We start from the raw sequence: 11,905 nt of genomic DNA, 5'->3' as shown, positions 1-11,905 counted from the left end.
TTAAGTTTGCTACAGATTTATTTACTTTTCCTCGTGTCTTACGATACATATTACATTTTTGTTTCAGGTAAGGACAAGACGACCGAGCCTGATCATCATTCGATGTAAGGTAGACGCTGCGGGCACCGTATACGTGAGACAATAAACAGTATGTAAGTCCAACACTTTATGCGCTTCCTTGGAGTCTTTCGCAATGGCAAGCTAGAACAAAATCATACTGGTTTAAAAGCCATGTCACTTTGAATACGAGCTGTGTGCACACATTATCTGTTTTCATTAGGCACCGAATTTCGATTGCCAGTCTGTAATAATTTCGGTCTGTGTAGGGGTCCAGTGTAACGTGACGCCCTGAAATATTTAATAAATCTTTCAAAATATCTTAAAAGAGTTTTCAGCGAGTGACAGTACATAAATGGACAATATTTTGCTGTGTGGTTAATACTCTGGCGTTTTGCGTGTGTCAGGACATAGAAGGAATGATATAAGTCTCGAAGGGCATTCAAAACATTTCGAAGGAAAAGTATGACAGTACAGCATTTGTCAATGTTTGCATCGAAACGTAGAAGAAGTCCACTATTACGGCGCAATTCGGCCCAGTTATTGTAATACGTTTCAAAGGAAATACGTGGAGCTGCAACTGCGCTACGTAGTAAGAAAGAAATTGCATGTTACTTTTTCCTCCGCGACCATACAGACATGTAAACAACACTGAAGATTTGACCGTCTGCTGTGCGCTGATTGCGCATATTTCGATGTGGCATTTTTTCCATCTTTTTCGATTTTTTTTTTTTGCAGTTTCCACGTATGTAAGTATGCCTTGGTGCCATCAGTCTCTACAAAATTTGAATCGCTTCACGAGCCGGCCAGTGTGGCCGAGCGGTTCTAGGTGCTTCAGTCTGGAACCGCGCAACTGCTACGGTCGCAGGTTCGAATCCTGCCTTGGGCATGGATGTGTGTGATGTCTTCAGGTTAGTTACGTTTAAGTAGTTCTACGTTCTAGGGGACTGATGACCTCAGATGTTAAGTCCCATAGTGCTCAGAGCCATTTGAACCATTTTTTTCTCTTCACGAGGAAGTACCGGTATTTACAGTCACCTTCGGTTTCCCTAAAGTTACTTACGAAAACTGTCTGGTGGTTCAGTTAAAAAGGATTTAATGACTTGTAAGCGCCCCTCTTACTTTACCGGCATGATAGCACTGATTTTTTTTTTTTACATTTGACCGTGTTGTCTACATTTGTACACGGTGCATTACGAAATAAAACGTGTGTCGCGCATTTTTACATTCATTGATATCCAGTCAGAGCAAAGTCACTCACCTTTCGATGGTACACAGGCCGCAATAAACAAACCGTTCCTGAAAGTTTTTACTAGGTGAGAACGTAATAAAATACCGCAAACTCGAAAATACAGTCTCACTACGTTCAGAGAATCCTTCAGTCAAAATAACCAATTTCACTTTACATTGTTAATAGTACGTGAGTGGCAACAACTAAAGCTTTATTGTTCATCATTGCACGAGTATGTTCAAAAAAATGGTTCAAATGGCTCTGAGCACTATGGGACTCAACTGCTGTGGTCATCAGTCCACTAGAACTTAGAACTACTTAAACCTAACTAACCTAAGGATATCACACACATCCATGCCCGAGGCAGGATTCGAACCTGCGACCGTAGCGGTCGTGCGGTTCCAGACTGTAGCGCCTTTAACCGCTCGGCCACTTCGGCCGGCTCGGTGACAAATATTTTGATAATTATTTGCGTTCGCGTGTACGTAAATACCGCGAGCAACAACACTTTGCAAGGTTTGCGACAACCCGTGTAACTTAAATATTCGGACAGAATATGAAAACGTTGTTTACAGGTATTTGCGGAAGCTCTATCAAGAAACGAAGAACACAGATCTCTACGTCTATATCATATCTTTCTATACTCAGCATTGAAGGTGTGTGATGTTAGACATAATTTAATGAACAAAGTAACAGCATATGGACTATCAAACCAATTGTGTGATTGGATTGAAGAGTTCCTAGATAACAGAACGCAGCATGTTATTCTCAATGGAGAGAAGTCTTTCGAAGTAAGAGTGATTTCAGGTGTGCCACTGGGAAGTGTCGTAGGACCGTTGCTATTCACAATATACGTAAATGACCTTGTGGGTAACATCGGAAGTTCACTGAGGCTTTTTGCGGATGATGCTGTGGTATATCGAGAGGTTGTAACAATGGAAAATTGTACTGAAATGCAGGAGAATCTGCAACGAATTGACGCATGGTGCAGGGAATGGCAATTGAATCTCATTGTAGACAAGTGTAATGTGCTGCGAATACACAGAAAGAAAGATCCTTCATCATTTACAATATGGCAGGTCAGCAACTGGAAACAGTTAATTCCATAAAAAATCTGGTAGGTAGGCATTAGGAGTGGTTTAAAATGGAATGATCATATAAAGTTGATCGTCGGTAAAGCAGTTGCCAGACTGAGATTCATTGTAAGAATTCTAAGGAAATGCAATCCGAAAACAAAGGAAGTAGGTTACACTACACTTGTTCGCCCACTGCTTGAATATTGCTCGCCAATGTGGGATGCGTACCAGATAGGGTTGATAGAAGAGATGGAGAAGATTCAACGGACAGCAGCGCGCTTCGTTACAGGATCATTTAGTAATCGCGAAAGCGTTACGGAGATGATTGATAGACTCCAGTGGAAGACTCTGCAGGAGAGACGCTCAGTAGCTCGGTACGGGCTTTTGTTGAAGTTTCGCGAACATACCTTCACCGAGGAGTCAAGCAGTATTTTGCTCCCTCCTACGTACATGTCGCGAAGAGACCATGAGGATAAAACAAGAGATATTAGAACCCACACAGAGGCATACTGACAATCTTTCTTTCCACGAACAATTCGAGACTGGAATACAAGGGAGAACCGATAGAGGTACTCAAGGTGCCCTCCGCCACACACCGTCAGGTGGCTTGCGGAATATGGATGTAGATGTAGATTTACAGCTTCGTAAAGCGGGTGTGTATCAGATTCCTTGCGGAAATTGTGGGAAGTCTTACATAGCTCAAACAACACGCGTCGTTCATGAGAGATGCGTGGAGCATCGAAGATACACACGCTTATTACAGCCAGACAAGTCAGCTGTGGCCGAACATTGTATTGATACAGACCATTCCATGAATTACAGTGATGTGAAGATTTTAACATCCACCTCTTCTTTTTGGGAATCTGTCTTCAAGGAAGCTATAGAAATTAGAATAGCTAACAATTTAATAAATAGAGATAAAGCTTTTAATTTGGACAAAGCATGTAATCCGGCTCTTGGAGTAATTAAACAGCAGAGAAGTTGTCATCGTGTCACCGCCGTCGATCATATATCGATAAGCGAATCGAATGTCTGTGCGCCTTCGCCACAGGCGGCGCATGTGTAAGCGTATGTCTCTGCCGCCGACCAGCATCTGTGACCCGAATGCGCAGTACCGCCGCGGTGGAGGATATAAGGCCGCGCTTGGCATCTTGTCGTCAGCCTTGTGACTCACTCTGAGGATGGCCGGACGATATGCGGCCGAAATATCAGTGGAGGAAATTTTATTTGCGCGGCTGCATGCCCGAAATTTAATGGATTATTCATTACGCCGCGAGAAGTTGAAAATGCTCACTTTACATTGTTAATAGTACGTGAGTGGCTAAAACTAAATCTTTATTGATTATTATTGTACGAGTATGTTCAAAACTTTTTGCAATCTAGTTCTGCGACAAAGTTGTTAAGTACTGGTGTCGTACAGTCGGTGAACACTTTTACACAGAAGAAGAATAGCTCAGTTTAGAATTGCTACTTATGTCTCTCGGTGATCCTGTGACAAATATTTTGATAATAATTAGCGTTCGCGTGTACGTAAATACTGCGAACAGCAACACCTTCCGAGGTTTGGGACAACCCGTGTAACTTAAATGTACGGATAGAATATAAAAACGTCGTGTACAGATATTTGTAGAAGCTGTATCAAGAAACGATGAACACAGATCTCTACGTCCATATTATATCTTTCTATACTCAGCACTGGAGGTGTATAATGTTAGACATCATTAGTGGACGTTTCGGCTCTGAATGTACGCGTAATCTGTTTTATTCGTCCTCGTGTATGACGTTGCTTTGCAACGTGTCGAGCTCCCTACTTCCCGGTAGCTCGTGTTGTGGATTATGCCCGCGTGTGTTGACGCTGGCCAGTCTGCGAGGAGCGGCGGACTTGGCAACCGTTGCCCCGTTTCACAGTTGCCAATTATGGGAGGCGTGTCCCGGGGCCTTAATTAACCTGTCGCCCATCTGGTGCCAGCAGCGCGCTGATCAGCGAGCTAATGGCGGGGGATATCTAAAATTTCCGGCTCCTTGATGGCGGAGACGAGAAAGTGCGCTCTTACAGCGCACTCCGTGCTGACATCGATGGAGCGCTACCCGTCCAGGGTCGAGTGTTGAGGGAAAAGTCGTGTATAGGAACACACAGATCGACGCCGAGATAAACCCAGAAGCAGTGTCGCTGATGGAGAGGGAGTTTCTGATTAAGAATTGGTCATACTAATTTAGATCTTGCCTTGTTCTGTCTGAAAAACTCTAGATGAATATCACAGTACTGCCTTTATGAACAAGACGCGGCGAAACCACCTGCGGTATCCTTCAAATTCTAAGATTCAAGGCTCCGTGCTGTGGATGGAAAGGAAACCAAGAGTTAAGAATGAAAATACTAAAAGCATATCAATTGTCTTCTGCTTGTGGAAAGTAAGGTTCGTATGTCGAGTACAATAAACGCTGAGGTAATACAACAAAATCGACATATGCGAAGGTAATTTCCAGAGTACCGGTAACCCTAGGAAGTGTGACAGGACCATTACTGTTTATATTGTATGTAAATGATCTAATAGAGCCAGCCGGTGTGGCCGAGCGGTTCTAGGCCCCTACAGTCTGGAACCGCGTCACCGCTACGGTCGCAGGTTTGAATCCTGCCTCGGGCATGAATGTGTGTGATGTCCTTAGGTTAGTTAGGTTTAAGTACTTCTAAGTTCTAGGGGACTGATGACCTTAGATGTTAAGTCCCATAGTGCTTAGAGCCAATGCAGTCACTGTAATGCCGCTCCCACTGTTTACGACGAAACGAAATTCGGCCATCATTTTCAAACAAACAGAACCTGGATTCGTGGGGGAAACACTATCTGAGACTATTCCTGTCCCCAGTGCCGTCGTTCCGTACACCACTGCCGTCTAGCATGTTTCTGCACGTTCGTCAAAGGTAGGCGGAGAAGTGGAAGATGTGCACGTAACCCGTGCCGTAATAGATGGCGACGGACTGTCACCTCTAATAGTGTACAGTGTGTTATACTGCTCAACTGTTGCAACAGAGCCGAAGAGTCGCAGACCTGTCCTGTAATGCCATTCAAATGAGACGTCGATCTTTTTGGAAGGGTGGGGGGGGGGGGGGGGGGGCGGGTCCGGGTGGTATGACCTGACCCATCTCGTCGTGTTCCGTGGGCTTCCGTGAACAATTCTGCGCACCGTCGTTGCACTGCCGAAACACTTCGTTCCACACGAGCTGCGCCCTCTTTCAAACTCATCTACATCTACATCCATACTCCGCAAGCCACCTGACGGTGTGTGGCGGAGGGTACCTTGAGTACCTCTATCGGTTCTCCCTTCTATTCCAGTCTCGTATTGTTCGTGGAAAGAAAGATTGTCGGTATGCCTCTGTGTGGGCTCTAATCTCTCTGATTTTATCCTCATGGTCTCTTCGCGAGATATACGTAGGAGGGAGCAATATACTGCTTGACTCTTCGGTGAAGGTATGTTCTCGAAACTTTGACAAAAGCCCGTACCGAGCTACTGAGCGTCTCTCCTGCAGTCTTCCACTGGAGTTTATCTATTATCTCCGTAACGCTTTCGCGATTACTAAATGATCCTGTAACGAAGCGTGCTGCTCTCCGTTGGATCTTCTCCATCTCTTCTATCAATTTTATCTGGTACGGATCCCACACTGCTGAGCAGTATTCAAGCAGTGGGCGAACAAGCGTACTGTAACCTACTTCCTTTGTTTTCGGGTTGTATTTCCTTAGGATTCTTCCAATGAATCTCAGTCTGGCATCTGCTTTACCAACGATCAACATTATATGATCATTCCATTTTAAATCACTCCTAATCCGTACGCCCAGATAATTTATGGTATTAACTGCTTCCAGTTGCTGACCCGCTATTTTGTAGCTAAATGATAAAGGATCTATCTTTCTGTGTATTTGCAGCACATTACACTTGTCTACATTGAGATTCAATTGCCATTCCCTGCACCATGCGTCAATTCGCTGCAGATCCTCCTGCATTTCAGTACAATTTTCCTTTGTTACAACCTCTCGATACACCACAGCATCATCTGCAAAAAGCCTCAGTGAACTTCCGATGTCATCCACCAGGTCATGTATGTATATTGTGAATAGCAACGGTCCTATGACACTCCCCTGCGGCACACCTGAAATCACTCTTACTTCGGAGGACTTCTCTCCATTGAGAATCACATGCTGCGTCCTGTTATCTAGGAACTCCTCAATCCAATCACACAATTGGTCTGATAGTCCATATGCTCTTACTTTGTTCATTAAACGACTGTGGGGAACTGTATCGAACGCCTTGCGGAAGTCAACAAACACGGCATCTACTTGGGAACCCGTGTCTATGGCCCTCTGAGTCTCGTGGACGAATAGCGCGAGCTGGGTTTCACATGACCGTCTTTTTCGAAACCCTAGCCGATTCCTACAGAGTCGATTTCTAGACTCCAGAAAAGTCATTATACTCGAACACAATACGTGTTCCAAAATTCTACAACTCACTGATTTGAAGGTACGGTTCGCGCATGCGTCTGCGAGGTATCCTGCACGTCTGCTCAGTGTTGACCTTGATTTCGAGGGCTGGAGTGGCCGCGTGGTTTGAGGCGGCATGTAACGGATTGTGCGGCCCCTTCCGCCGAAGGTTCGAGTCCTCCCTCGGGCATGGGTGTGTATATCGTTCTAAGCATAAGTTAGTGTAAGTAGTGTTTAGAGACCGATGACAGCTGTATGGTCCCTTAGGATGTCACGCACATTTGAACATTTAATTAATGTACGTGTGCCATGAATATGAACCTCCTGTCTCTAGTCGCTTAAGGTCTTCTGGGATTTCTGAACAGGAGCGTATTTCTTTACAGTCAGTACCGCCATTGGACTGTTGTTTATTTACAATGTTACATGTGCACTTACACAATCATGATTTCGGCTTCAAAGTGCCATTATGAGTCAAGATGGTGTACTCAGTAATGAAACAAAGCAGTAGGCTCTGCCAGAAATATCGACTCTTAGGCAATGTGTCGAATAGTGTACTTTAATACACTTGATAATGGCACTTTGAAGCCGAAATCATGATTGTGTAAGTGTAAATGTAACACTGTAAATAAACAACAGTCTAATGGCGGTACTGACTTTAAAGAAATATATTATGACTGTGGCCCCGCATTATGAAAAAATTATTAAATGAGTGTATTTACACATGGGCTTCCATAGACCAGCAGGAGCTGCTGATCGGACACCGACCGCAGCCCGACTTAGGACCAGAGTATCAACAAGGCCCGTCAGAATTGGTTTTCTGGAAGATGGACTGCGAGCTAGAGAATCTCTAGATAGGCGCCAAACATCCCGACTCTATTGGTATAACGAAAGGCGCTACTGTAAAGAACAACAGGGGGAAAATAGATTAGCAATGACTGCTGTTTCCATTGGTCGTTACTTACGAGTGTCGTACCTATCAGACAATATCAGATTTCAATATACAAAGTAACTCTGTGCATGAGACCTTTGGAGACGTATAATTATTGTACACCTCTGTTCTGTCCGCCTGCTTAGCTGGGTATTAACGTGCTTGCCTCCCATGTGCTGGCCCCGGGTTCGATTCCCGGCTGGGTTGGAGATTTTCTCCACTAGTGGACAGGGTGTTGTGTTGTCCTCTTGATCATTTCCTCCTCATAATCAGCCGCAAGTCGCCCAATGTGGCGCCGACTGAAATAAGACTTGCACTTGGCGGCCGAGCCCGAACGGGACCTTCCGTCCAACAATTTCATACGGTCATTTCATTTTCACCTCTGCTCTATGTTGAGGGAACACCGAACAGTAAAGGATATGGTATGCATTCCTTTTCCTTGCCATTCCTACCGTTTTAGGACGAAGGATATGACTTTTCATTGCACCGTCGCCTGGAAAAAAGTACAGATAAACTGCCAAAGTAAATTCTTCTCCATTCTTTTGTTTGACCAATAATTAAGGTCAAATTTTTTTGCCGAATAAAACTGGCCCAGAAAATTTTTCGCGCACGTTAAGATAGGCAGCACAGCTTACGTCATCCATCCCAGGTGTGCATGATGTAAGCTGCGTTGCCTGTCTTAAGGTGCGTGAAATATTTTCCGGGTCAGTTTTATTTAGCCTACGTACTAGAAATTATTTTCGGAAACGGCCTCCATCTGGAACAGGTAGCCAAACGTGGGTGTCGAAGCAGGCAGCTGCGCAGAACAAAAATATGGTTCAAATGGCTCTGAGCACTATGGGACTTAACATCTGTGGTCATCAGTCCCCTAGAACTTAGAACTATTTAAACCTAACTAACCTAAGGACATCACACACATCCATGCCCGAGGCAGGATTCGAACCTGCGACCGTAGCAGTGGCGCGATTCCAGACTGAAACGCCTAGAACCGCACGGCCACCGCTGCTGGCTGCGCAGAACACTTCCTGCATTATGGTGACAGTTTACAGTGGATGCGTACAAGGAAATTTATGCCATATTCAGCTGAAGACATTCACAAGAAGCCAAGCCCAAAAGACGTGCGGTGTTCTCAGAGTTACAACCCGCTTCCGATAGCTTCACAACTGATTCTTTTCTTGCATTTTTGTGATGTTTTGACGTATGAATTAAATACCTTTTTGTTATTGCAGCACGCAGCTTTGTGAAGTAGAAAAATAAATAGCGATGGTTCCGAAGATGTGGTATATGCGAATTTAGACTTTCTCGGCGAATATCAATGATGAAGTCTTCTCGGGTTTTCAGACGAATCAAGGTGCCCTTCTGCGGCAACGTTTCGACAAGTTTCCTACTTGTCGTCTTCAGCCGCTTGAAGATGCCAAGTAGGAAACTTGCTGAAACGTTGCAGCAGAACTACGCGTTAACTCGGCTGATAACCCGAGAAGAATTCAGCAGCTCCGAAGTTACTAGTTTGGCCAAAAAATGGCGTATACCTTCTCGATTGCGTTCAGAACTGTCTTTATATTGTTTGATTTTTCTGTATGCATAGGAAATGGCAACATCTCTCATAGTCATTACTCCCGGAAACGTGAGGATGTAAGCTGGTTGTGACAGCCAGACATTTTATACGGGCTTTGCAGGTGGATATATACTGTTCAAGACCACGTTGTGAATGTTATTTCCACTCACTTTGTTTCTTCTTTAGATCTGTCCATAACGCAGAAGATATCACAAGCTTGTAGCACTCACCTTGTCTTCAACAAGAATCGCTACGTATGGTTAGATGGCTGGTTGGCTGCTGGCAATCAGTATTAAAACATTTTTGAGGAATGGGTTTGTTTACAAAATAACTTTTTCTGTTGATGGTTAAGTTTTCTTATGTTCTTTGTTTATCTCTTACACGAGCGCTTTGGGAAATAATTCACATTTTCAAATGCGTTTTTCAATGCACTGCAGGGCAAGGCGTGATGGTTTGTATGTGCGAGGTGCTGCATTATTCAGTCGCCTTTACCGTACTATATAAACACGCCCAATTTTGTAATTAATGACGGATCTTTATAAGGAATTAATGTCAGATTTGGCAAAAAACCTATTACTTACGAATTTCTTGTAATTCATTTATTCTGGAACGCAAACATATTAAACACACTCATAAAATTTACAGAGCACAGTACACACTGAAAACAGCAAGCGTAAACAACAAACTATTCGAAAGATATTTTTACATATAGTCAACAGACATTACGCAATAGTTCATCCACAGAGTATGCATTCTCCCCGCTCTTGCACGGAGTTGTGGAGAACATACTGCCTAATTTCTGTTGACTATACATACTCTGTCGATGCTCTATAGCATAATCTCTGTAGACTATAAGTACAAATATCTTCGTGACTGCTGGTCATTTACGTTTGCTGTTTTCGATGGGTTGTGTGCCCTGCAATTGTGTGAGTGATGTTTAATGAGATTCTGCGTAAGCAGACTATGAGAAAACCATAAGTAAATGTTGTCTTCTAAATTCGCTCTTACCTATGTACACAGATTCACCATCAATTACAAAATTGTGCCCGTTTATATATTACAGTGGAGGCAACAGAATAATGCAGTGCCTCAAACATGTAAAACAGCATTCGTAAATGCCGTAACACACGAAAAACTGCACTTTTAGATGGTAATCATTTCCTAAACACGCCTTGCAAAAAATTAGTAAAGAAAAGAAAAATGTGACAAACTATCAAAAGTTATATAAACAAACCTATTGTTTTTCTGTCGCAGAGTTTCGCCTACAATTTCTAATGGCTATTTTTTCCCTTGGGACGCCAAAACACGTGTATTTATCACGAGACTATCTTTACGGGATGTATACCAGCTGTATTCACAGTCAGTTTGAATAATATTAACACACAATTTAAATAAAACATTATTAAAATCAGTACTTTTTGAAACACAACCTTGGACTGTGTGCATCTTTCCGCATACACAGTTACCCTCAGACAGCCTAGCCATCCCTTTGCGTCACGCCGTTCTACCGTTCAAAATTCTCTATTCTTGAATGCGGTCAGAAGGCAGAAGAGGCGACGCTTCCTAATAAGGGCGTGCTCTGGATAGCCAGTTGGAGACGAGAAACGTATCTCTCAGTCGTTTCACGTGATCGAACATGAACTCAGTGTATGGTCACAGCGCAGTGTGTGTTGCCCGGGTCCGGGTGAGTTTATCTTATATTTCACAACATTAAAGTTTCCATATACCGTGCCGGCCGGTGTCGCCGTGCGGTTCTAGGCGCTTCAGTCTGGAACCGCGTGACCGCTGCGGTCGCAGGTTCGAATCCTGCTTCGGGCATGGATGAGTGTAATATCCTTAGGTTAGTTAGGTTTAATTAGTTCTAAGTTCTAGGCGACTGATGACCTCAGAAGTTAAGTCGCATAGTGCTCAGAGCCATTTGAACCATATACCGTGTTATTTGGCTGGAATGACTGTCTCCCAATAAACCAACATTGCATTTCAGATTTGGCAGGTATCAGCGTAGGACCAGTTACCCAAAAATATTACAAAACCTATCTCTTTATACACGCCAGCACTACAAACAAGTAACTTGCCAAAATATTCATCAAACACCCAGTGAGACATCATAAGAGACATGGTGGTTCGGTCTCCAGTTCTGGCGACTTCCATCGACAACAAGTTGGAATCGCGTAGTATCTCTGTACCGGAACTAGTGATAGCTGCTGTGGGAGATGATTCGTCACTAAGCAGCCGTCAAGTTTCCCGAAGAAGTCACATTTTAAGAATACGCCATGGACAGAACTGGTGGAACAGCGGTTACATTCCAGTTATAAACAACGTGTGCAGACAACGAGGCCAAATAATTTTAAAACCAGAGTTTACTTCTGTTCAATGGATTACCCTGAATTGAGGATGGGAGGCGTCACTTTGCACGTTTGCTATGGGCTGACGTCGTTGCTGTCAGGTATGTGTAAATAAAAACCAAATATTCTTCTGCGACCATTCATTTCTTGTTTCAAAGTTCTCAGTTCAACATAGCAACTGTAATAATTTTGGCCCTAAATGTTTGGAAAACTCAGTATGCATTGGTAGTGAACACACAAGCTG

This window comes from Schistocerca cancellata, chromosome 1 (genome assembly GCF_023864275.1).
Source record: "Schistocerca cancellata isolate TAMUIC-IGC-003103 chromosome 1, iqSchCanc2.1, whole genome shotgun sequence".
Taxonomy (NCBI): Eukaryota; Metazoa; Arthropoda; class Insecta; order Orthoptera; family Acrididae; genus Schistocerca; species Schistocerca cancellata.
The sequence above is the reverse complement of the archived record's forward strand: the minus strand, read 5'-3'. Positions refer to the sequence as shown.